Source organism: Patagioenas fasciata, chromosome Z (genome assembly GCF_037038585.1).
Source record: "Patagioenas fasciata isolate bPatFas1 chromosome Z, bPatFas1.hap1, whole genome shotgun sequence".
NCBI lineage: Eukaryota > Metazoa > Chordata > Aves > Columbiformes > Columbidae > Patagioenas > Patagioenas fasciata.
In genome coordinates this window covers 72,316,271-72,339,095 of record NC_092560.1, presented here as the reverse complement: position 1 = coordinate 72,339,095, position 22,825 = coordinate 72,316,271, and the positions used below count along the sequence as shown (strand labels likewise).

Genomic DNA, 22,825 nt, shown 5'->3' with positions numbered 1-22,825 from the left:
CTATTCAGAGTAACAAACTTTGCTGTCAAAAATCATTATGTACCTCAGATTTTCTGAAGGATAAAATCACAATTGTTTACATTTAAGCACTTCTCTCTCCCATGTCCTTTATCACAAGAAAGTTATTTAGGTTTCCTATGAAACAGTGATGCACATTTCTGACGTTCCAAAATACATGCTGAGTGCGAGCTTTTAAACCTGCATAGATAAATAGATTAGATTAAAGGACTCTCAGAACAAAAACAAAGGTGTTGAGTGGAAAAACAGACAGTAAGTAACATTTAGCCAACTTGTATGTTGAAGATGATTGCATATACTATACAAAATCTGGGTGAGTGTCTGTCCCTTCATTCTTGTCCTGGAATCAATGACTACACGAATCATGTATGGTTTGGGGGGTTTTTTTCAGCTTTTTATTCTCCAGAAATAACAGCAAACTTAAGTGACAAGTAACATCAGCAAATTGAAAAGGCAAACAAGCATAATTTTTTCTGAAGCAGATTTCTGCCCAAATGTGAATTAACTATGTGAGTTTTTTCTCTGCTCTCAGGCAGCTGTGAACATCTGCCAAATGCCTGGAAACCCATTGCATATGGTGCCACCTGCATCTTGATATAAAGCACCAAGCCAAGTTTTGCCAACATATATGTCTTTTCATCTCCACTGAATCCACAGGGGCCGCATGCATATAACTGAGAGTTTAATCCCAGTGGAGCTCTGTTGTGTCACTCAGTGACTAAGTTTGGTGGACTTCAGCATAGTCACAGGACATAACTGAGACCAGACTCACTCTATTTATCAGTTAATAGTAAATACTTCTACCAGTGTGGTGCCCCACCTGGAAAGTTTCCCCTAAAAATCGGTATTCTGACAAATAGGAAGCTTTGCTACCAGACATCTGCAGGTTGACGGGATGATTTTAAGAAAAAAAAGTTGCAGTGAGGTTTCTGCAAAGGTTTTCTTCTGAAGAGGCAGAGTTCCATGAATTCTTCACTGATGTTCCATGGGCCAATGTAGAAGCAGAGGTTCTGCAGGGAAGACCAGCCCAGGAGCTATAGCTAATGGGAAAGACCTGATAACAGGACCTTAGAGGCCATCAGGGTCCTGCCTCTCCAAGGCAAGGGCTAGATTTGCTTTCTGTGGGACAGGTTCATCATGTTCAGCATCTGAACAACCTGATTTAATATCAGAGGATAAGTCTCATGCTCTGGAATGGCCCTGGCCTGGATGTCTGGAGCAGCTGGAAGATCATCCCTGAGAGCTGATGGTGCAGGTATGGAAGGTGAACTCCACATCGTTGTGTCCCACCAGCCCCATGGCCACAGGTGAGAGAATTTTATTCCCAGGCTACCTAGAAAGACATACAAGGCAGGCAATGTCTACATCTCTCAGGGGCAGGGGGGAAACCCTCTCAAACAGCCCAGATTTTATCTTAGGGACTTAAGACATCATTTTTAACTCTAATTGAGATACCTCAAGGGAAAACATAAAACAGAAATTCGCATTTTATGTGGTCTTAACATAAATCCTTGAAGTCTCTGTTATTTTGTATACTTCGTACATGTGCAACTTTGTGTTTTGGGCAGAGTCAGTTTCACATGGTCTGCATATGGCAATTTTATGCAGGAAAAAAATTCACATACAAAGCCAAGCCAGAATTGTCTGGCACGAATCTCCTAGGGACAGATGGTGCCACCTGCATCCTCAAGTAAGAACAGTCCCAGCCACGTTTGTAGACAATGACCTATTTAAATGAGAGAGAGGAAAAAAAATCCATGAGCTCTCTTCCATAAGTACAGAACATTCACAGCAACAGAAAATTATGAAAATGAAGCATTATTGCAAGCTGCATTTTCACACTGAGACATAGCTCTGAGAGAGAAAACATGGAAAAAGATAAGTCCTCATTGCTATTCAAATCTGGTGCTACTTTCTTGCCACCCAGCTTCATTTCCAAAGATGTGTTTGAGCCACAGGTTCTGGGCTTACGTAGAAATTGCCAGCCTCCACACCTTGCCTCTCTTCTGCTTCCTCCAACTGAGGTTATTCAGCCTTACAGGTTAGTTTCAGCTGAGATTTTTGATAGGTTTATTGTTGAAATGAATTTCCAGTTGTGTACTTGATGTCATATTCTCTTGCCACTGAAATGAAAGATGTCACAAATTCAGCTCTGAAAGGAGCACTGAGAGTTGAAAATTCATTTGAACATACATTTCTTTAACAAACAGCAAGAACAACCAGCAGAAATGTAAATAAAGGAAGGATAGAGAAGGGTAATCATGTGAGTTTTTCTTAATATGAAAACTATCCTAGTTGAAGGAAAACCATTTATTTCATCAGTTATTTTTCAATGCCATGTCCTGGCAAGAATATGTTTGTGTGTGTGCTTTTTAAATTTCACCTGTCCTTTGCAGATGGATGGCTGAAAGCAGATATTCTTCTACTTATTGAATAATCAGTTATCACCAAAAGCATGTATGTTAGTATGGATATGCACCTACAAGGCTGTATACCCAGGTTTTTGCCTAGTAAAGAATTTAAACTCTGTACAGGTACTAGCTGACTATGTTTTTACTTCTTTTTCAGTGTTCTTAATAGACAATCTGATGAAACTTGGTTTCCTTCTAGAGAAAAACAAAAAGCTAAATAAACTTATGGGTTTAACTCTTAGTATAGGTTTTCCTTTCTAGATTTCTTCCCTCTTATACATGAAAAAAGAGTATGTTTGGTGCGCTTAAAACCAGTGGATGCTACAAGGTCTTTCTATCTGTTGAGAAAAGTGAATGTCCCCTAAGTTTCAGCAGCCCAATCAGTTTGGAAAAAGACTTCGCTGATTGTTTTCTACACAGAGAAAACAGAAAAAAATTAACCCCTAATATTTTTATAATGTTACCGTCATCATCCTATATTAGGCTGAGCAGAAGTGCACTAGACCACTCTTCTTTGTGGTATTTGTGTTCTTAGTCAAAAACAAACAAGCAGAAAACTAAAAAATGAGGCTATACAGAAACACATTTTACCACATTTTTATAAACTTATAAGGAAGGGGTTTTTCCACTTGAATTTCAGGGTGAAGTTTGGATCCGTCTTTAACTTAAATGACCAGTTTTGTCCATTTCTAGCTAGAATCATTTGGGTTGGAGAATCTTCAGGTGGAAAAATAAGAACTATCCCTCTTTCAGTGCAGTTAGGTACCATAGGAATGAACATTCAAGGATATGCTGATGTATCCTTTTTGGTGCCACAGTACAACACCCAGACCTGAATTGTTTTAGCTATTTCTTTATTAAAAAAATGATAGCAGCATTTTCTGAAGCTTGACCAAAGCCAGAATAGTGGGTTTGTATGCCATGTATGCAGTTTAGATAGAACTGGTATGAGGTAAAGTAATACTGATATTTATAGCTACTTTTATATTCCTGTGGAGTTTGAGGTTGTTAAAATATTTTTATGCTCTTCTCAGTAGCATGTGTTTTCATAAACAGCATTTCTGTTTTACTGTGCAAATACAATACACAAGGTAACCCTTTTGCCAGGAAAGCAAGGTTTGAATAAACTCATATTTAATGGAATTTAATGAAATGAAGGCTTTATAGTTTACTTCACTGAACGATTTTAAAAGTTTCAAATTAAATGACACATTAAAAATACCTGCTTTGCCATCTTTTCCAGCAGAAAACAGCTACAGCAAAGGGTAACTAAATATCTTCTAATGTTCAAGTTACAACAAAACCACAAGAAGGAATTTTTTAACAAAGAGCAGGCTATAGACAGCACTGGACAGAATCTCAGCATTGACTTCTGCACCTATAAGCCTCAGTGGATTGTTAGTCTCACATGTATAAGCATACAATAAACCAGTAAAAGGAAACATGGGTTTAAAACTACTTCTTTTACCTTAAATCTGGTTTCTTAGACCTCTCCAGGTGGGCTCTTGAACAACAAACTGACCACATGGTCATTAATGAGTATTTTCCTTCAAGCACATTTGACAAGTTATTTTCCAGCCTAATATTACCAAAAGCTTAATTTCTCTTAATGACTGGATATATGAGCTCCTCCTTTCAGACGAGGTTGTTTCTCAGGCGGAAAATATATATAACGTTATTCATTTCTTCAGTGAATTTTTTCAGACCCTGCTGTGTGACATAATACCTGACTCAAAGATTACATGCCAAAAATCTGTTGGTAAAAATCAGATACACTTTCTAAACTTCTAAACTCTTTCTGAAACTCTGTTAAGATAGTGATTTCTTTCTGAATGTTAGTTTTACTGCCTATAATTCTCCTTAAAGTTGGTGAAAAACTAACTTCTAACTTCTCACATGTCATTGGCGCCAGCATTGAATTTTTCTTTCTTGTATACTACTTCTCATTCCTAAAAAAAAAAAAAAAAAAGTAATTAAAAAAATAAAATAAAATTTAAAAAAGGAGGTTTTTTATTTAAAAGCAAAGAAACCCAGGAAGAGAGCAATACTGTGTGGTCTACAGAGCACCTGAACACGGAAGGAGCAGTTAAGCTCTCAGAGTGGAAGAAAGCTACAGCTGAATGTAGAGACTAAGGATAGGTGGGGTGGTTGGTTTTGCTTCCCTGGAAGCAGACATCCAGGGACTCTGCAGGGAACTAGGCAGCCTGGCTATCAAGTGTTTTCTGCCACATTGAAAGGACTTCTCTTTGCACATCCTTATAAGGTACCACGGGAGAGTAGTTCTTGTGTTTGTGAATGTTTCCTTTGCAGCAAAGAAAATGCAGTAAAATGAGAAGACCATTTCCCATGGGAAGATTGACTGAGAAAAGTAAGTCTGAGAGGAGAAGAGCAAAGAGAGTATGACCTTAAAAATGCAGTGGGAAATCAGAGCTGCTTAACTTATTGGTCAGATTGCTGGACCCTTCTGTGCCACAAGAACACTCAGGAAGCAGAAAATCTAGACTACGGGGTGAATTAGTACAGTATTCTGGGGTCCATGGTGCTCACTACAACTGAATAACCCACAGATCCGAAGTCCAACTGTGTCACAAAATATTTGCCTCATGTTGGTTTTGATGCCTTTGAGCTAGAAACATAGAAGATTTCCCACTGGCCACTGTGGTCAGGTGCTCAGCTCAGGAGCAGGAAGAAGCTAGATAGGTCAATCAGGGGAAAAGAGAATCAGGCAGGAGGATAATTGGTAGATCTTGACCAAATGATGTAAGGGAGAAGCAAGTGTTTAAGAAGTGGTAGTCAAAATCTGCCAGCATAACTGGAATGAGAGGTCTATGACTATTACAAATTGATGTCCTGAGCCTATTTTTGTCATTTTACAGTTCTGAAGATCATTCTTTTCAGAGGTGGGTTAGTAAGCTTACAGAAGTTAGGTTTTTTTGTGCAATGTTGGTATCTGCTGGTCACGTTTGTTTTTTTAGAGTGATTATCAACACTACTTGAAGTATCAGTGAGTCCTGAGGAGCAGGATTTTGGTCTACCAGGTTATAGATTCAAAGAATCTGTTGCTAAGCATAAAACAAACTGCAACACATGTGACATTAAGGGAGAAGTAGATAGCAGTGGTCAGTATGTGCACTGGGTTCAGATGGGATGGAGTCAGTTGTTTTCATAGCAGCTCATGTGATGCTGTGTTTTAGATTTGGAACAAATGCAAAGCTGATGACACACTGATGTTTTAGCTGTTGCTTAACAGTGTTTGCACAGCATAAAAGCCGTCTCCCTCACTCTGTGCCCCCCACCAAATGGATTGCAAATGCACACGAGGTTGGGGCGGGACACAACTGGGCAGACAACCTGAACTAATCAAAGGCATACTCCACGCAGTAGAACATCACACTCAGTAGTACAGAGGGGATTTTAGGAGGGTTAGCCATCTTTTACTCAGAAGCTTTCAGGGCTTCTGTTTACCCATGGGGGATGCTGAGGAATTGCCTTTGCATTACTTGTTTTATTTTCTTTCTCCGTTCTTCTAATTCACCTTCACTTAGTAAAAAAATTTGTATACTGATCCACAAGTTTGCTTGCTTTTAATCTTCTTTTCCTCTTTCCCTGTCCCTCTGGAGTGATGGGGGTTAGTAAGCAAGAGTGCGTGTTACACTTATGTGCCAAATGGGGTTAACCCACAACAGTATGACAAGCCAGCACATGGTCAAGGTCTTGTAGAGAAAAGTGAGTTTTAAAGAGAGACTTGAAAGAGGATGACATGTTCTTAATTTCTTAGAATTGTAAAGATGCAACTCTCGGTTACGGGAGGCAGCATGAAAAACAGCACAAAGATGTTTGAAAATCTAACAAGCGGGTGATGGATGTGGAGGGGGAAGATGACATATAAGACAAGGAGAGATGAAAAACTGGTGTACAGAGGCTGTGAAAGGCTCTGAAAATAAAATAAAGCATTTTATGTTAAACACCAAAGAGGAAATGAAGGCAGTGGAGGGAGATAAAAGAGGGGTGATTAAGTGAAGTCTGTGGACTGAGAAAAGGAGTTTCGAAGCATTCAAACTGGATATGAGCCAATTCTTCTTTCTCTGTTTCTTTTTTATTATTGTTGTTGTTGTTATTACTTTTTTTTTTTTCCAAAAAAAACTTTGTCCTGCTACTAACACGAAAATTTCTTACTTCCTCTGAACAGAAGTAGCAACACACAGACAGAGTATGTAAGGCTAATTTCATTTGCTAGGGGCTGGTATATTATTTTATTTCAGAGAACACAGGGTAAGCTGTGTTCGTTATTCACCTTTCACAACTCTTTCTACAGATGTGTCTAAGCTCACCCACTGCCTGACTTACAAACACTGCATCTTCACATTCAGGTATCCAAGTGCAGAAAGCAACAAAGAGATTTAGAAAGCTTGTTAGTGACACACACAGACAATAACATCTGGGAAAAAAACATAAATAAATTCTCATAATTGCTAGTGTCTTGCTTGTTCCATTTAGCCATATAGATCAACCTCACTACCACTTCACATGGCTAACATCTTTGAATGCAAAATGCCAAGCATGTACCGATCTGCAGCAGTAGCACAGTCCCAACCTATGAAACAGGTGTTTTAACTCAGTAAGCCATGTGCTCGGTAGAAGGCTCCAACCAAATGCACTAGTTTGTTTTGATTGCAAAATTGTGTTTCACCCAGGCCCACCGGAGAAGCCTGCTGTTAAGAGACTGGAGAGGGACAGCTTGCAGAAAGACCAGCTGGAAGCACTGTCTGCACCAAGTCCTTTCCTGCACATGGACTGCACTGCGCTGTAAGCTCTCCAAGACCTGCATAGGAGAAAGAGAGGTACTGGACTTCCATGTGGCAGATTGTACAATTTAATTCATTCGTTCACATTTTATGTCGTAAGTACCATAACATCTGGTTTGTTAGGGAAGAGGAAAGCTACCTGGTCATAGTCGCCTTCGCACAAAGTGTGCACTCCAGGTGAGACAGTATAGGTCAGGGGATAGAGTGAGAGGCTGGGTTTTGCCCTGAGTACAAACGCAACTTCATAGCTGCAGCGAGCCTCAGAGTCCAGCACAGTCCAAGACACAGTGGGAGAAACACTGACCAGAGGGCAAGCAGAGACTAGGAGAGCCCCGAGATTAGACACAGAGAAGCTTCAAAATCAATGGGAGGAAAGAACTGTTTCTGATGGACCTAGAGAGCACAGTGCAGAGGTGGTTAAATCGCAGGGAGTCATTAAAACACAGGTCAAGGGACAATCTCTGGAAAAGGACCTGCTTCTGGAAAACATAGTAGGGAGAAAATTGTTCATAAAACCTTGTGTTCTGTCTAGCAGATCAAAGCTGATCTGTTTCAAAAGGAAGGTTGCTGTAACTTGGGTTTTAAAATGTTAGTTGCTCTAGTTTGGTTTCTGGCAATAATTCACACAGGGAACAAGAGCTCTTTTGAGATTTTCCACATGCTGACTCCAAAGACAAGGTACAGGTGCTTCCACTGCCTGACTCTGGGCAGCTCAAGATCCTGCTGTATGTGCACCCCCTGTGTCTCACTGGAGAGTCCAATAAAACATGTTTGCAAAAACACAGTGCTGGTAAGATCATAATGAGCAGGCAGGGGGGAAGGAAATAAACAGACTAGGCAAGGCTAGGAAGGCACTCAGTTCCAGATCCCCATGGTATTCCCTGATTATTTGGTTGGTTGCTGAGGAGTTTCAAAAGTTACTATTGTGCTGGATACTGATGAGCTTGGATGATGCCAAGTGGGAGCAGGTCTGACCAAGAAAGCTAGTACCATTCTCCTTTCAGGAATGACCAAGCAAATCTGGTGTTGCTATTGTAATTCTGTCTTATCTCCCTGGCTAAACACTCTTATGCTAACTACTTGTATTTTCAGACAGAGGAGAAGAATGCCGATGAGACTAAAGCGACAAGATGTTTGATGTTTTATAAGATACATAAATATCATTTGTATATATTATATTTATATGTTTATATTTCTATATAAGTTATGAAAAAATTATTATTTTTTAAAATTGTAGTAAAAGTAATACTAGATCCACTAGGATAACTGGGACAGGATGGCTCTTCCAGCTTGCAGAAAATAGCTAGACATGTTAGTCAGTGTAAAACGGTTGTTTGCATAATTGTTTCAGAATGGATCTGAGGACAGCTAGCACTGATGTTTCAGAATGTTATCTTTTCTTCAATTTGTATTATTTGCGTGCAAATAATAGCACTTGAGAGGGAGTAGAAAATGTTCTGTTTACAGTGATTTTACAGACAGTGATGAACCACTGAAAAGCATCCTCTTTGTCCGAAGCAGAAGGGCAGCATTCTCCCAGTGGAAGGATGAGTATGGCATTCCCTGCAAATGCAACCAGTTTCCCAATACAAGAGGTGAAGTTTTCTTCCAGTACATCAGATATCAGCCTGCACAGAAGGTATGCCCTGTTTACTGTACACAGTTATTACTAAACTGTAACTGGTCAGAACTACAAAGGACACATCTTAAACAGGTTTTGTAGGGCATGATTTCTTCTCCCAGTCTTGCTGCTCAAACACCTCTAAATACTGACTGTTGCACCACACTTGAAATGTACAACTTCAGTTGCCTCTTGTAACTTGTTCATAAACGCTGAACCAGTTCTAAAAATGGTGAAGATAACATCTTAATAATGTTGACAGCACTTACTAGGGTAAAAATATTCCACTTCCCACATATCTGGTCCTCAAGCTGAATTTCAGTGACCTTCAAAAATTATGTTTTAAAAAAAAATTACTGACAAAACTCACAAAACTGCAGGTGTACTGTATGTAGGTATCTCTGTCCCCTTGCCTGTACAGTGGCAAAAATAAGTGTCCCACCTGTGAGGGAACATGAGAGGTATGGCTGGGGTGCAGTCTGCAGCAACAGGAGAGATGCTGCATTCTTCCTATGTCTAAAAGATTCCAAGAAAAATGAAAAAGGTTTCATCTGTGCTTTTGCAAGAAATCTCAGCAGTGTTTCCTCTGTCACTGCTTTGGAAAGAAGCAAAGGGGTTTGGGAACCCTTTTGCCAACATGACTACAGTTGGAAACAGATTGTATGCCATTGAGGGCGGGGAAAAATACCTCCATAAGGGCCTCTTCACATTCTTGAAATGACTACGGATTAAGGACCATCAGCAAGGTGGAACTAGCTTCACATTGGCGATGCTAATGAACATATTTTCAGGCTTGCATCCTAGCTAACACTCAGCTGTTAGTTTATGACAAAGTGTCAGCCAAAAAGCCACGTACAACATGGAGAATCTCTGTCTGCATCCAAAAAGTTTTAAAAATTTCTGAAGGGCTGGCACTGCATTTTTTTCCTTTCAAGTTATCTAAAGAAGGACAGTTGCTAAAAGCCTTTCTCAAGACTTCTTATCCCATATAACCTGCCAGTGAAGGTCTAAGAAGGAGAAATCTGGTCCAGAACCCACGCGTAAGTGAATTGCTGGCAAAGGGAATACAGTTTGTTTGCACAGAAGGGGATTTGACCTTTTCCTTTCTGCTATTCTTTAATTGCAACTAAGACACACATATTGCAGAGCTGTTCTTTAGTAAAATCTGTGACTGGTTCCTAAAGCTACTTTGGGAAATGCCAGAAGAGATCTAGAAGGCTGGCAACAAAAGGATTAATGCCTCGCAGTAGTGCAATGCATTTATGAGGGATAAAAGTGCACTTTGCGTATCAGTTGCAGGACAGCAGCCCAGTATGGACTTCTTAAGGCCACAAATCTTGTGTTAGGATGGTCCTGGAGGGCACTGCCCAAAGGTGGCTAAATTGTAGAGAGTTATTAATACATGGGATTAGGGACCATGTCCAGAAGGAACCTGCCCTGCAGGATAGAGAAAAACTTTCTGTCATAAGACAGTAACTGTCTCAGGGCTGAGCCCTGGGCTCCTGAGTCTGTAATCATTATACCACACATTTGTTCATGCTGCACTGTTTGATCCGTCTTCCCACAACAGATTTATGACAGAGATTTAAGTGGGCTGCAGCTCTCTGTCCTGCGTGTTGTTTCCCTGCCAGCCTTCCCTCCAGCCCACAGAGCTCCTGCACCCCAGCCCTCCCCTTGGTGCAGGAGAGCTCTGCTTGCTCCCGACGACCAGCTGAAGGCAAGGGCAAGCTTTGCGTCTTTGCATGCCAAATGCCTAATACTACATGCTAAACGAGACCTATTTTTTATAGGTGGTTCAAAGTCCTGTTATGTGTCACCTAACACAGTCAGCTGCATTGCTCCAATCACTGATTCACAGGAAATCTGGGACCTCTCCACCACACCATACCAGGACAACAAAGACTGTTTTCATAGACTTTGGTAACTTTTATGAGGCTGAAATAATCACAAACATTTTGGGTTGCGCCACAGCCTATACAATTCTCATTGTAATTCCTCTCCAACATTTAAAATGTTACATTCAGTCAGCCTCAGAATGCCTCTCCTAGCAACAAAAAAGTGTAAGACAATGGCTGTAGTCTGCTGCAGTCTCCTGCTAAGTGAGTAGGACATAAGGATCCTTTTTTTTTCCCAACTTTAAACATCAGTATGTACTTCACTTGTTTCAAGGGGACTACTTTAGGAAAGGAGTCACAGGATGAAAAACAAAGTGAAGATCTTCGCACTACCTCCTTGTATACTTCTAAGGTGCCATTTTCTTCTGCCTTTGTACAGTAGGATGCATCTTCTGGATGCAGTCAGATATAAGAGGTATTCTACTGAATGGTGGTGTAATAATTGAATAAAAAGTTAGAAGTTCAAAAGTAGAAATCCCAGTGTAGTTCATATAAATAGCAAAATTCTCACTAATGACAATGTCAGAGAGAATTTGACAAATAGCAAGGATGGTCAAGTTGTTGTGCTCTGTAATCAGAGACTTGACGAAGTTGTATAAGTAACAGGTTTTACATCTTACTGTGTGTTTTAGATCATGATGTCGCATCCAGTAACCTTGTTACCAAGCCTGAGATCACATTCCTATCTCAAAAATGCCAGCTTGATCAGAAAAACTACACGTAAAGGACCATGTTTCCTATTTTAACAGAAAGGCTGAAAGAAAAATCTGCAAGATACAGAACATACAACATGTTCTTGCAAAGAAAGATGATACGTGTGATGTCAGCTTACTGAAGAATTACTTGGCAGATGCAGGAGAAACAACAAAACCCGTAAAACCCGGCTCAAACTTCATGTGATCTTGCAGTTAATTGCACTGCAGCTGTCCAGCAGTGGGCCTTGGAACATGTTAAGCCACTTCTTTACAACTCCAGAAATATTTCATTTCTTATCCATGCTTTAAAATTGTGGTTTATTTACATTTGAATGTTTGCAGCAGTTCACGCTTTGCAACCAAGAACAAGCTACACTTGGAATTCCCTCATATTCTCTTATTTCTTCCCAATTCCCTTGATAACCAGACAATACAGTGCAGCTGGACAGAATTTTTAATACGCGTTTCTCATGCCATCTGCACGTTTTCTCTGACAAAGTCTGCTGCCATCCCCCACTGCACCAGGCAGAAAGAGGGTTCAGCTATCAGAACTGAGAAAATATTTATGTTTCTTGTATTTTTTTTATTTTTTCATGTGAGTGATGCAGTAACCTGCTGTTCTTCTGCTTACGTCCTTTCTATCAAAGGTATAGCAACATGATCAAGCTCCGGGATGCTTTTAAAATTAGCTCAACATGGCATTGTTATAATGTTGAATACAGACCAGCTAGACCAGGCCTCTTGGCAGTATTTACAGTTTGCCGTGAGATACAGGCTGATGTGATAGGAGTTCAGGACCAAGACTGGCTAATTGAAAGCTGTCATCTCAGATGTTTTAGCCAGCTTCACTCATATCTTTGACAGATGTGTAGGTAATGTTCTGCTGGCTTTATGCAAAGTGTGGTAGACATGGTATTCAGGAAGTGATGGTTTTAATATGTCAGAGTTCAGTTCAAGTTTTCTTCTGTGTGCCCTCAGAGTGCATTAGGATTTTCTGTCATTACCTAAGAGCTCTGCCAATGAGCAGAAATAACGTGTGAGCACCACCGTTTGTGATGGTCCTGCTCAGCTGGGTGTGAATTGAAAGAAAGTCCATTTTATGTGTTGTTGGGCATTTACGTGTTCAGTTCTTCACAAGCTATCAGATCTGTCCTCTGTGCCACAAAACCGTAACGCCCGTTAGTTACAGACACGATTTAGGTGGGTGTGGAAAATTAGGATATACTGCAAGCAATATGTTCTTCAAAACAGCTTTTGCAGACATTGTGTTCTTCTTGTTCAAAGTGCTCTGCTTGTTGCTTTGGCCTTCTTGTCAGTATTGTTCCGTACACTGTGTGTTGCGTTGTGCACCTGACTTTCACTTGAACCAGAGCTGAGAACACTGCCCACAATACTACGCAAACTGCTCGTCACTGACACCATTCTGTCCACACTGCAATGGGATGGCTTCTGAAACTGCTGTCCTCCCAACTCACTTGGTGCTGAATAGTTTCCCTCACATTACCAAAAAATTAATGAATAATGAAATGTTTCCAAAGATTACATGTTTATAACATCGGTTTCTCTATTTAGTTAAAGTTATAGTCTTGGTTGACTGACACTTTTCAAATAATATCTTTCTTAACTTCTCTTGCACTATACAGAATCACAGAATCATTTTAATTGGAAGAGACTCTCAAGATCACTGAGTCCAACCGTTAACCTAACCCTGGCACTAAACCATGTCCCTAAGAACCTCATTGATACATCTTTTAAACACCTCCAGAGATGGTGACTCAACCACTTCCCTGGGCAGCCTGTTCCAATGCCTGCAAAACCTTTCTGTGAAGAAATTTTTCCTAATATCCAATCTGAAGCCCTCTGGCACAACTTGAAACCATTTCCTCTCATTCTCTCTCTTGCTACTTAGGAGAAGAGACCAACCCCCTCCGTGCTGCAACCTCCTTTCAGGCAGTTGCAGACAGCAATAAGGTCTCCCCTCAGCCTCCTTTTCTCCAGACTAAACAGCCCCAGTTCCCTCAGCTGCTCCTCATCAGACTTTTGCTCCAGAGCCCTCTCCAGCTTAGTTGTTCTTCTCTGAAAGGTCTGCAGCACCTCAATGTCTTTCTTGTAGTGAGGGGCTCAAAACTGAACACAGGATTCAAGGTGGGGCCTCACCAGCATCAAGTGCAAGAAGACGATAATTTCTCTAGTCCTGCTGGTCACTCTATTTCTGATAAAAGTCAGGATGCTGTTGGCCTTTTGGGCCACCTGGCCACACTGGTGGCTGACATTCAGACAGCTGTTGACCAGCATGCCCAGATCCCTCTCTTCCAGGCAGCTTTCCAGTCACTCTTTCCTGAGCCTGTAGCGCTGCCTGGGGTTGTTGTGACCAGCAGGGCCCAGCACTTGGCTTTGTTGAACCTCACACAATTGGCCTCAGCCCAATGACCCAGTTGGTCCAGATCCCTCTGTAGAGCCTTCTTACCCTCCAGGAGATTAACACTCCCACCTAATCTGGTGCTGTCTGCAAACTTACTAAGGGTGCACTCAATCCCCTCATCCAGATCATTGATAAAGAGATTAAACAGAACCAGCCACAATACTGAGCCCTGGGGAACACCACTTTGGGCCCAGTCATCCAGCCATATTTTACCCAGTGAAGAGAACACATCCAAGCCATGAGCTGCCATTTTCTCTGGGAGAATGCTGTGGGAAATGGTGTCAAAGGCTTTACTGAAGTCTAAGTACACAATATCCACAGCCTTTCCTTCATCTACTAAGTGGGTCACCTTGTCATACAAGGAGATCAGGTTGGTCAAGCAGGACCTGCCTTTCATAAATCCATACTGACTGGTCCTAATCATTTGTTTGTCCTGTATGTGCCTCAAGATGTCATTCAGGACGATCTGTTCCATGACCTTCCCTGGCACCCAGGTCAGACTGACAGGCCTGTAACTCCCTGAATCTGGCCCTTCTTGTAGGTGGGCATCACATTCGCTAACCTCCAGTCAACTGACACCGCCCTGGTTAGCCAAGACTGCTGATAAATAGTTGAAGTATGTCACTAACTACAGAAACTAAGCATTTAGCAAAGGTGTAAAGCATGTAAGAGGTGTAAGTGACATCTGAACAGATCCAAATGAAAGCCTGTTTTGGAGACTTAAATTACACTCAGTAAACTGTTTTATACCCTTTGGCCATTTGGGATGGGTCAGGCAATGGAAAGATGGAAGCTGTGAGTATATTATATGACTAATATGCCCCTACTTCTGTGTTCTTCTCTACCAGAACTTAGAGAATTCTCTTGTTCACAACAGCATCAACATTCAAGAGAGGTTTTGTCCTTCTTTCTGCTATGTTCAACTTCTCTAAAATAGCAAGGGGTAGGTATAAATATTTCTCTTTGGATATTTTTTATTCATTGGATAATCTCATAAACCAGGTGTGGTTTGGCTTCTTTAGTGACTAAGCTGTTTCTAGCACAGCACATGTATAAAAGGTGCTTACTAAGACATTTTCTGAGTTACACTATTTGTGTCCATTTCTATAAACTCTCAATTATGTTTCTAATCTTCATGTACTATGGATCCTTTCCCCTCCTGCCATACCATAATGAAGAAAATGTGGTACCTTTATTTGAGAAATGCTTGCAAAATTCAAGTAATCAGTAATATATCTGGATAGGTTTCAGCTCTAGCTACATGATGATTAATACATACCAACGAATTATATCAGTTTTATAAACAGTGTAGTTATGCTATGGCAAGATGACCCCTTAGGACTATGTTTCTCACATGACAAGAAAGATGATCTGGCTAGTACAGCGAAAATGTGTGTATTTGTGCTATAAAATTATATGATCTTTTCTAATATTCCAACATAATCGTGTCCTGTCAGTTCTAGTCATCAGTGATCATTACAATATCTGTTTCTGTGCTGCTTTGACACACAGAGCCATCACCTGATAGGTCTGAATTTCACTTTAAAGAAAAATACAATGGAAAAGCAGGGCAAACCTTGACTGCCACTACAAGTCTAGCCTGAGAATCCCAACTTCTGACTTACACATCTCCACCAACACATGCCACTGCTTCAAGCCATGAGGATCTGATGCATTCATTCCTCCACAAGGTCTTGTATGTTTATTACACTTGTGATTTTCATACAGGTAGGAGTGGTAATAAGGTTTGTTTTGTGTTGTGTTTTTTCAGAAAAAAAAAATCGAAAATTGTGGCTGCAGTTCTTCATTTGAAGGTCAGTCTAGTGCATCACCTTAAAGGAGATACCATCTCCTTGCTGATTAAAGCAAATTCAAAATAAATTTCAAATTAGCCTTAAATATAATACCCTTTTAAGCACAAGTTTTATGAAAAGCATTGAAACAGACAATGTAATATAAATGTAATCACAGCTCAAAGTAAAAGTAGCTCATAAGAAGCCTAAAAGCTTGCACAGGAACAAGAAGTTTTATCTGATATATTTGCATGTCAAGGCAACAGGATTTTATTTCATTCTTTCCCCAGCCACTCAAGGTGTAAATTCATTATTTACAATACTTGCAAAGAAGAGTTTGACTGATGAGACATTCTTTTTGCAGAAAGATCATTTTCTGCATGGGAAAACTCACATGGAATAACCATACATGCTAAGTAAAGAATTGAGATTTCAGTAAGAAATGCCAGTTTGAAATCACAATATTCTATTTCTGTTTCTTTAGGAAAAGTTACAGAAAGGTGAAGACAACTCATGGCACAGATTGAAAAAGCAACAGGTCAGTGCATTTCAGCTGGTTAGAGAAGAGGCAGAGTGTATAACAAAGCTGTTCCCTTTCTTTCATCCTACCGTGTCCCATGTCATTTTTCCAAACACTGTAGCAGGACCCTGCCTTGAAGGTCTGTTCATCTTACTGAAGCAGAGACCAAGGCCTCCAGGTGTCCTCTAAACCTATAATACATCCTCAACATTGAAGTATGTGCCAGTATCAAGATCAATAAAGTTACTTTCACAGGTGTTCCCAGGAAGTTCTCTGATCCATCTATCCAAGCAGAGGATTTTACTAGTGGGTCTTTTTCTCCTTGGCACCCCTGAAGAGTGCCACAAGGGTGAAAGAAGCAACAAGGGAGGAAGCTGGTATGGTCTTCAGCTGCGAGTTCAAGACTGACCACCAAGGGAGCCTGCCTCCCTGCATCCAGACCAGCTGCAATGTGACAGACATCCCCCTCCAGCTGGTGCTCCTTGGGACACACTGAAGGTGATACTGCTTGTTGCCTCTAAACTGACTGCACACACACACAGTGTCAATTCTGTCTGCAGTGGAAAGCTACCCACTGTTTATAGCATAAGGTCCCTGGGGTAAAGTAACCCTCTGTTGTTACTTCAGTTTTGATTTTAAAATCAGATTTACAAAAATTTTGAGATGCTTGAAACTGCCTCAGCTAGGATGAGGGGACTTCACATTTGGCTTTCAGTCCACCTGTCATTTTGGTAGAGTCTTCCATCACGAGCTTCAAATTAGACCAGTTTGTTTCCTTTTCTGAAGTCCTGGTGCTGTGAAGGTTTCTATCACAAATTTTAAGCCCAGTCCACTTTTTTATTTATTTATTTAGTAGCACTGAATATTTTTACACAATGTGTAAACTACTGAAAAAGAATATAGTCATTCATATTTTGATTACTATAGTTATCCATAGTCATGGATTTCTAATGTTTCATTTTCATATCAGTTCCCATCAACAAATCTTTCTAAAAAATACCTCACCACTCAAAAAGGTGCATAAAGTTTCAGGCAGAAGGACCCATCAGGAAAAAAGCTTATCTATTTCCCATGCACACAGTACAGATGATCATCTAGTAATGTTAGTAGAATTCGAAATAGAATATGTTTTGATGTATTTGTGAGATAAGAAAGGACCAGACAACAAACCCTCCTATACTTTACTGCATTTTGTTAAATTTTGGTGGAGCACAGGAGAACACCATCCTCAGCTCCATTCAGACCCTGTGCAGCAAAGTACAAATTTGTACAATTCTTCTGTTGCAAATGTTACAACCACTAACCTAGAGACATGGTGTACTTTTCTACTTTAGGTTGATGATACTTTAAACAGCAATGAAGAAATCAAGACCTAAACAAAGTGTACACGAGGGACAGCATTCAGTAGCTTGATGAAGGAGAAGTAATGACTACATGGACCATTTTTCTTGGGATTCTTGCCTTTCTGTTTTGATTTATTTGCACACGTATCTTGTCATAGCAGACTGGGTAACTGATTACTTTGCCACCACAGGTATTGTCACAGCTGTTTATATATTTCCAACTTTGTTACCAATATAAGGTGATTTCAGGCACTAGTACAAACGAGATCTTACTCATTGTCTTTAAATGGAGTGACTGGGGCAGTAGTGCCTGTGGAGCAATAGAAAGAGTAAATTCATTCATTTCTCCAGCCTCAGATGTTTTTGAACCATTCCCAATAGTTCCCTCTAATTCAAATTTGAAATGTTAGAAGAGATACTCTATAGTCTGTTCCAGCTATAAAATCATTTTTTCCTTTTCATTCTGAGTGTCTGCAATTGTTCTCTCATAGTGCTTAACCTTTAAAGTCAGGAGGTCACTTGGAAGCTCTCCAGTCTGAAATGCGAACGTCCATATTTAAAATACAGAAACTCTTTTAAAAGGTTGAAGGTATTTTTATTTGAAAGCTCAGTTTATAATGACTGTTGTCCATCAACCCAGGACTACTTTCTCGCCAGGGATCTTTATTGTTTCTTTCTTATTACATGGTATAACAATTCTTTGGTACTCATTTCCTGAAGAAGATTACTTTTCAGTATCAAGCTTCGCCAACAGGTCTTTCTTGGGCCAAAGTCTGCAAATCTGCATTGCAATGAAACAGGGCGTCTTTCCAGGCATTGCCGACTGCAGAGAAAAATCTGATGTCTGTTCTACCATTTCTTTCTCTGCACATTTACTGCTGATCGTGAATGTATGCACTCTGGGCTGTACTCATCTAAGAATTCGGTTTTTGCAATGAAACACAAAACCAAGAGAAACTCGTCTGGTTTTGAGTTTCATTACAAAATCAAAACTCAGCCCAATTTTGTCTAAAGCTTTACTAACATTCTCAAAGTCTTTGAAATAAAATGGGTGCACTTATGACTCAACTTGGCAGATTTATGGTCTCATGTTGAAACAGGCATTTGATAAAAAAGGTCTACCAAAATGAACTAGAGTTAAGGTGGCATTTTTTAGAGGCACCACAGTGACTTAGAAACCGCATTAACAAAACTAGCTTAATCACTTCTATGAATTTTTCTCCACACCTTGGAACTGAGCTCTAAGACTGAAGAAAAAGTGAAATTTGGCTTGATCATGTGGAGATGCTGTCACATGTTTTTTCACACAACGTGTTAGCACCAACTGTGAATTTTGCTCTTTGCGTTGAAAAGTAATAGTTCAGTCATTTGAAAAAAAAAAAAAATCTTCTTCCTTGAGATAGACATAAGAAACAAATCCAGATGAAAACCGTAAAAATAGACACCTTTTCAGGACACCTTTTCAGTAAAGTACAGAAAAGAGAAACAAACCAAGATGTGGGCATCTGTGAAAATGTGAGGTAGCCTGGCACCATGGTTGCCTCACAACCCATAGCAACAAAGTAAGTTTTTCTTAACCGTGTTGCACAGAGCCTTGTTAAATATACCTGAGATTGGACTTTATATTCTGGTTACTTCTGAACCTTGAGAAAGGGTGCAAAATATCTAGATGTGAATGTTAAATTTGTAATAAACCGAGGCCAAGATTCCTTTGACCCAAGGAGTATTTATTTGCTTACAAAAAATGGAGAAGATCCATCAACGGAATCATGATTGGAATTTGGGCTCTTTTCTGCTTGCTTTCTGTGGATCATGGTAGTTGTGGCTTTTATCACCTAGCACAACTTCTCATTTTATTTCTGTGTATTAAAGAATGTTGCAGATCAAGGTAGACAATGGCATTATGAATGAGATCTTAGATCTTCCACATTTGATTTGTAGTGTGGAGTTGTGCATCACTGAGGAGGACTGAATCTGGTGTTATAGCTGGTCCTTTCCATATCCACCTTCTTTTATTCGTCTTTAATTAACTAGTGGTTAGTGCAGTCTATGGATGGGAGAGAAAAAGACTCTTGTCATACTCTTGTAAGACTCTTGGACTGATCATTCTTCTTGAGGAGTCTTCGTTCAAGATTCTTCCCTGAGATTGAGAAACACTTTATCACAAATGTTTTATCAAATACTGATAAATTCCAGTGAAAAGTCTCAGCTCAAAGCTACAATTTTTTACAATAAATATATTTCAAAATTATTTTTCTGAAGAATTCCGAATAATGTTTTGCCTATAGAACTACATACAGAACCAGCATTGTGTGGTCTGCAACTGCATAATCACAGTAAGAGGGTCAGATATAAAGCAGGTTTTGTTCAGTCAAAATTTACTGGAGAACTGGTTTAGAATCTGTGTGTACAGAGGTAGACATTGGTTGCAAATCATTTGAGTCAGGGTTGTGAGGTTGATGAATCTTTCACAATAGCTGGTGAAACAATTTCTCTCCGGTTGTGCATGTAATTAGCACAGTTTTTGTATATTTTCCCTTCTGCTTGATACTTTATTTTATTTCTTTCTGAAAAGGGAATGCAAGAAATAAATAGGTCTTGCCATCTATACTAGTATTTATGAGGTTGTCGTTTTCAAAGGGTGATACATTTTTTATAATTCAAATATTTTTTTATAAAGGGTTTGAATCATAATTACTTCCTTCAACCATCTACAGGCAGTCATTTCTTTGTTAGTTCCTTGTTTATTTCTGCTGCCATCAAAAATGTAATTTCATTATTACTGTCATGTGCTTGAAATTTTTCTTTGGCATCAGATTATAGCCACATCTTCAAACTGGATTATTTTTGTTGTAACTTGAAGGATCTTTTAGCTCAGCAGCTCAGCTTTATTTAATGCAGGGCAAAAGATGAAGGGCTGAGAATTCTTGAGTCCCACTGGGACACTTTTGAATGGTCAGTATTAAACTCTTGCATGCCTTTCAGAAGACCTGAGATGTCATTTGTAGAGATACGTCATCTGACTAATATGCAAAAGGAATAAGCATTTTCCTGGTCATACAATAGTACATCTAACATAAGATCAGAGCTGTCTTTGAAATCTTTTCATGCCACTTGCAAAAAATAGAGTAGAAGAAAATAAAATAGAAACAAAAGGCTTTAAGAAGACTAAAATCTTAGTCAGTGAAGTCAGGCATTTAACAGGTCACTGTTGTGGAGATGTTTCCACTGTCTTCTTTGTGTACTAGATCACACTACCTGCATAATTCTGCAATGGGCTGTGCACAATCTAATGTCCAATGTAACATTAAGCAAAGTTAGTGTTTTGCATTTGGGGTGACCCTGAAATGAGTCAAGTGAGACTTACATGAAACAGGGTGCACATCAGCTTGATGGAGAAGCAATTGACTGCCAAATGAAAGATGTTATGCACATTTTTGTTGTTCAGAGCAAGGACAGAAGCTGATTCTTGGAACGCATGGTTTTCTGGAAAGCTTATGGAAATAGTTTGGTTTTTCAAGCTTCAAATGGTCTACCATGTAGCAGACTGTAGAGCTGAGTTCAAATCAATACTCCTAGAAGAGAGTTAGGTTACATGAGAAACCAGACATTCCTATCTCTGACTTATTTGACCACCGAGGCAGCTCAACTACTCAGTTCTCAAGTACTTGGCTTTTTACTTTGGATATAACAACTATTTCCTAGCAAAGGAAATTATTGCACTCCTGTCTCTTCTTCCTTCCAGGATGACTTCTGTCAACTGGGAGCAGTAAGATAGCAATAAGCAGGTGTCCCTTTTGCTCACTGCTCTTCTCCACAGTGAAAAATATGTTGCTGGTTTTTACTAGTGTTGCAGTGAGTTTACCTGACTCAGATACTTTTGTGGCTGGTAAAGTTACCTCACAAATCAGTCTGTCAAAGCCCTCAGGACTGGCTGCAGGGTAACCCGGGAGGGAGCTTTTCTTCTTGCAATGGCTCAAGAGTCCCCGTCCACTTATAAACTTCTTACACTGCTCGGCATTTTTGCATATGGTGAACGTGCTTCACCAACCTTGTCATGTCACCTCACAGCCCCTTGTAAACATATGGTCTTCTAAATGTAGATATTCATCCGCCTGACTTTCTTTAAAGATACTAGTAAAAATTTTTCAAAAACCCCAAACACCTAAACACGAAACAGATGTACAAGTGCACCTTTCGATGGATGTATTACAGAGACAAACCATCATCAGACTCCTCAAGATCGCATTCTAAGTTTGTTTTATTATCACCTGGTCATGTGGCATGCACCTGTGCTCTGAGCGACTGGCTATAACACAAGAACTCACCAGGTCCAGAAATAACCCGGGTTTTTTCAACATCTCTTGTGTGCTTTTATTGTGTTTTCTTTTTTTTCTGTGCCTTGAGTTTTACGATTCTCAGGGCTTCTGTGTGCTCTTCGTGCAGGAGAAGTAACCGTCAAGCTTAATTTTTACCCTAACTGTATGTATTTAAAATAAAAAAGGAAGGGGAAAAATGTATAAACACATTAGCAAAGCAGAAATTGCAAGAAAAGACAAGAAATGTCGACATGTCAGTCAGGCTGACATCCACAGAGAGTGAGCTGGTGTGCTTAAAATGGTAATTAAGTGGCATTAACCTTCAGAGTTCAAGACACCTACACAGAATACACATGCTCGTCTGCCTGCAAAACGCTCCCTCTTCTGTGTCTCCATTCTGGGTTTCAGAGCCTCCAGGAAAAAGAACACTAGCCTCTGCAAACCTGCTGCCTCTGGGTCAGTGTGTGCTCAGCACCTCTTTGCCCACTCTGTGTCCTAGGAGAGCCAGACTGTCACCTGGCCATCATCTTTTGAGAAGACCTGACCTGACAGGCTGACTCAGAGCATGTCTAAAACTCACCAGTAGTACAGTGAACAAGTCACATTCCTAACTGTGGTGGTAGCTGCTGGCCCAGTCTTTGGAGCATGTGCTTTAGGAATAGGTGTGGTGTGGCTGAGCTGACTCTCCTCGAGGGGTCTGGTGGGTTATAGGATCCCCATGCCAGACCTCTCCCCTTGAAGAGCCCAGTTGCCATGTGGAGAGGAAGGCAGGAGACTGGAGATGAGGGAGAGCAAGCCAGAGGGAACGTGACAGTGATCAAAGGGCCAGGGATGCTGTATCCACTCCCCACAATGCTGCCAGGCTTGGATCCCAGGGCTAAACTGCTTGGAAAGCATGACTAGCTGAGGCAATGCTTTGCATTGGCTTCACATGGTTTGAGTCCACCTGAGCCATTTTTCCTTGGGACAATTGAAATACTACA

The 22,825-nt window shown here is 40.2% G+C and overlaps 1 long non-coding RNA gene across 5 annotated transcripts; it reads left to right on the top strand.

Annotated features, from left to right (window-relative positions):
• Window positions 1-666: 666 nt before the first annotated feature.
• Window positions 667-21,371, top strand: LOC139826481 (uncharacterized). 5 transcript variants are annotated; one of them, XR_011736569.1, is made up of 8 exons: window positions 1,762-2,059; window positions 7,124-7,270; window positions 8,702-8,873; window positions 14,716-14,810; window positions 15,380-15,681; window positions 16,145-16,198; window positions 16,436-16,678; window positions 17,515-21,371. It is a non-coding gene; the product is annotated as an uncharacterized lncRNA (long non-coding RNA). The 5 variants fall into 5 exon arrangements; XR_011736572.1 differs by lacking the exon at window positions 1,762-2,059 and adding an exon at window positions 667-1,325 and having other exon boundaries at window positions 16,145-16,678; XR_011736570.1 differs by having other exon boundaries at window positions 8,756-8,873; window positions 16,145-16,678.
• The last annotated feature ends 1,454 nt before the right edge of the window (window positions 21,372-22,825 follow it).